This window comes from Cyprinodon variegatus, unplaced genomic scaffold (genome assembly GCF_000732505.1).
Source record: "Cyprinodon variegatus isolate N-32 unplaced genomic scaffold, C_variegatus-1.0 Scaffold120, whole genome shotgun sequence".
Classification (NCBI taxonomy): Eukaryota; Metazoa; Chordata; class Actinopteri; order Cyprinodontiformes; family Cyprinodontidae; genus Cyprinodon; species Cyprinodon variegatus.
The window spans coordinates 629,867-633,806 of record NW_015150573.1 but is presented as its reverse complement, the minus strand read 5'-3'; the positions used below and the strand labels follow the sequence as shown (position 1 = coordinate 633,806).

General features: G+C 32.0%; 1 non-coding gene across 1 annotated transcript; it reads right to left on the bottom strand.

Moving 5' to 3' along the window:
• Positions 1 to 1,374: 1,374 nt before the first annotated feature.
• trnas-aga lies at positions 1,375 to 1,456 on the bottom strand. The gene has a single exon. It is a non-coding gene; the product is annotated as a tRNA-Ser (tRNA).
• Positions 1,457 to 3,940: the final 2,484 nt, after the last annotated feature.

Sequence of the window (3,940 nt, the reverse complement as noted above, 5' to 3'; positions counted from 1 at the left end):
TTTAGTCAGAATTCTGAGAAAAAAGTCAGAATTCTGAGATTAAAGTCAGAATTCTGAGAAAAAAGTCAGAATTATGAGAAAAAAGTCAGAATTATGAGAAAAAAGTCAGAATTATGAGAAAAAAGTCAGAATTCTGACTTTTTTTTATTGTCAGAATTTAGTCAGAATTCTGAGAAAAAAGTCAAAATTCTGAGAAAAAAGTCAAAATTCTGAGAAAAAAGTCAGAATTCTGACTTTAATGTTTTCCCCATACTATACTGAAATAAAATAAAAAAAATCAGTTAACTTTTTTTTTTTTCCAGTGGCCCTAATCCTCTTCCGTAGAGTTGAGTTTTACTGTCTGTTATTTTTTAGTGTGTGAATATGGAGTGCCAAGACACTGAGATGGGTGAGTCTCACTCCCAATGATTTTGATTCTTTTTATAATTTACAGCTGGTACAAAAAACAGATGATCTCCTCCTAAAAACATGAGTGTGAAAAGCATGAACACAAGTTTCAGCCCCAACACAGGCAAAAAAAAAGAAAATGTCTTTGGATTTTAGGAATGTTTTTATAGTCCAGAACCCACATAGTATGATTCATGCTTAGTTAAAGGAGTGTTTATACCACTAGATCACCACAGTGACTGAGGAACCACTTAATAACGCAGGAAAAGACTGAGTGTACTCTTGAAAACCTATGTTTTCATCACAAATAAATCAATATTTACATTTGTTTTAAATTTTTTTAACATAACTTAAATTTTCAGTTAAACTGCTTATTCTTGTTTTATTAATAAAAGTGTTTAGTTTGCTTCACATTGGTGCAGCTATATCTTTAATTTCTTAAAACATACTTAGAAATAAATAGAGCTAGACAATATTCTTGCTAGTAGAGCTCCATCTAGTGGAATTTGGCTGTAAGCGTTTCTTGGTGGGAAGAATATGTTTCATACATATGCGTGCATTAACGCTCTCTTATGCGATATTTATATTATATTTATATTTTTACAGCCAAACAATAAGATTAGTAAACCATCAGTTACAATTTTAATAGATTTTTTTGGTTAATCAACTCTATTTGTTTATCCAAAATGAATGGAATGATCCGTTTCTGATCAATATATTGGATAATCTAACAAAACATATTGTCCAACTTAAAATATGTCAAAGTACTTACATTCAAAGTCAAATTTCTTACTTTAAAGGCCATAGTTATGAAATGCCTAGCTTATAGTATCTCATAACAATGGCTCTATATTACCGAAATGTTTTTATCTTTTTGTTTGATGCCATTTTCAGTGCAAATTCTGTGTTAAATGTTAATTTAATCATGATTTAAAGATAAATAAAAGTTAACGTGAGAACCAGAAAAGAAAAAATGAAAATGTGATTCGTTGTCGGCAGGATTCGAACCTGCGCGGGGAGACCCCAATGGATTTCTAGTCCATCGCCTTAACCACTCGGCCACGACAACTTGATGCCTCATGACGTCAACATCTATGTTTAAAAACACGAAGTACCGAATTGTTTTTAAAATAGTCCGAACAAGGTCCGAACACGCTCCTAACGTCTCGTTTACGGTATCAAAAGTAACGGCGACCATCTTTTCTACATTCCTAACTGGCTCGAACACAATCTTAACAGGTCCGAAAATAGGTCCGAACACAATCCTAACAGGTCCGAACAAGGTCCGAACACAATCCTAACTGGTCCGAACAAGGTCCGAACACAATCCTAACGAGATCAAACAGCAACGGCGGCCATCTTTTCTACCGAATTAAGGAGGAAGAGAACAAGAGAAATGTACGGAAACTTGGTTAATACCCATAAAAAACAAAACCATTAAACATAAATAAATAAACGATTTAATTTCCCGTCCCTATAGCATGATATTTAACTTTTATTTAAACTTTCCAACGTGCTAGCACTGTAAGATGTTCATATTTCTATTTATTTAAGGGAAGTTATTATTTGCATGGCGTTTTTAATGATTCTATATAGATATTAATAGAAGATAATAAGACCTGGAAATTTGTTTTTTGTTGTAATATTTGGAGGTGTGAATAATACATAAAAATATTTATAACATAAAAAAATCCCTTTTGACAAATACACATTTCCTCTCCCAAACAAACTATCCTCATTTTGATGAAAAAAATGACATATCTCTCCAGAATATTTTGGCATAATTTCTTCATTATTTTCTTTTACAAAAAGTTAACATTGGGTCGAAATCCAATTTATATCTTTTTTTTTATATCAAAAATGTTAAACAGACTAAAAATTATGAATAATTTTATAAGAAATTTCTCTTACTTTATGGTTTATCAAGTATTTTTAAGGAGCAACCAAGTCCATTTCCAATTTATATTTTCAAAAGTGAGCGACCAATAAAATAAACAACCTGGTGAAAAAACATCTTCTCCTAATAGAATATTTCTTAACCTTTTGTTGGTTGTTTTCTTATTTATAAAATAACAATCACAATCAATATAAATGGAGTTTGGATCAAAACTTGTCATTGAGTGAATTTGACATGTGGGTAAAGATAATAAAAGCTTTATTAACCCACTAGGCATAAACACAACAGCATATTCTTTAGGGGTAACAGAAAATTGGAAAAGTGACATAAAGTCAGAAAAAGACAATAAAAGACCATTTGGATTTAGTAATTGGCTTACCAGTAATATTCCCCTATCAAACCATTTTCTATAAAAGATTGTCTTATTTTGGTATTTAATGTCTTCATTATTCCAGATATAATATTCATGAGGAGAAAATTTGTGTTTTCTCTGCTCACAGACAAAAAGAAATACATATAATCAAAATAAAAATAGAAAATGGGGACCGTGATGCTATCCATTTTTACATATTTATTAATATTTAAATAACAAAAATCAAGTGTAAAATCCAGAAATGTGCCTCTCCACGCTGTTAGTATTTCCTAAGACTAATAAAATTAATCAATCAATAGTGTTTATTAATGCAATTAGGGTTTATTAGAGTCATTCAGTCTTCTGTCTTCTTCTCTCTCCATCTTTTTTTGCTGACTCTTGCCTGCTCTGTTTCATTCTTCTAGTATTCTTCCTTTCTCTTCAACTCTTACGCTTATCTAAAACAGGGACATAAACAATCAAAATCCCTTTCAAACACATATAATCTCATCATACACATTATTTTATTTTGCTGATGGTCATTATTATTATTGTTGTTGTTGTTATCTCATCTGATTAAATACTAAAAAGGCTAATCACCACAATATTTGAAGCTACGAGTAAAAGCAATCTAATACATGAAGATTAAACATGGTGGTTATCTCTATTCCTCCATCATTCTCAGATCATGCAGATCTTGTCTCATTTAGTTTTCCTTTTACTGCCTCTTATTTTTTATAATGATAAACTTTCATATATCCAAACTGACTGGTAGAAAAGTAAACCTAAGCCTGGAAGTCTATGCTCATAAATTAAAACCATAAAACAGCAAAACAACTTATAACTCTACTCATAATAACAGCAATAAGACAATAATATATAAACCACACTGAAAAAAATAATGCATTTGTTTTTGGCATTTACCTAATCATATTTAGTTACTTTAACACAGTTTTTTTCATGTTAGCAGGGTAGGACATAAGACAATTAACTAAATATAATTAAGTAAATGCCAAAAGCAGTTGCATTATTTTTTTTCGGTGTAAAGGTCACCAATTAGCTGCTTTTTGTCTGCACACTTCCACTTGAGGTCTGAGTGGGTTTGGGACTGTCCGACCCATAGTCAGAGACAGATTTGACGGTTGCAGAGACTATGGCTCAGAAGCATAAATTGGCCTTAAAGCCTACATGGGCAACCAAGGCTTTTCCCACATGGGTCCCAACTACAGAGCCCACGCCCAGCTGAAGCCCTAGTGAGGCCCATATGGGCCCCACCTGGATGTGTTTGCTTGGATTCAGCATGT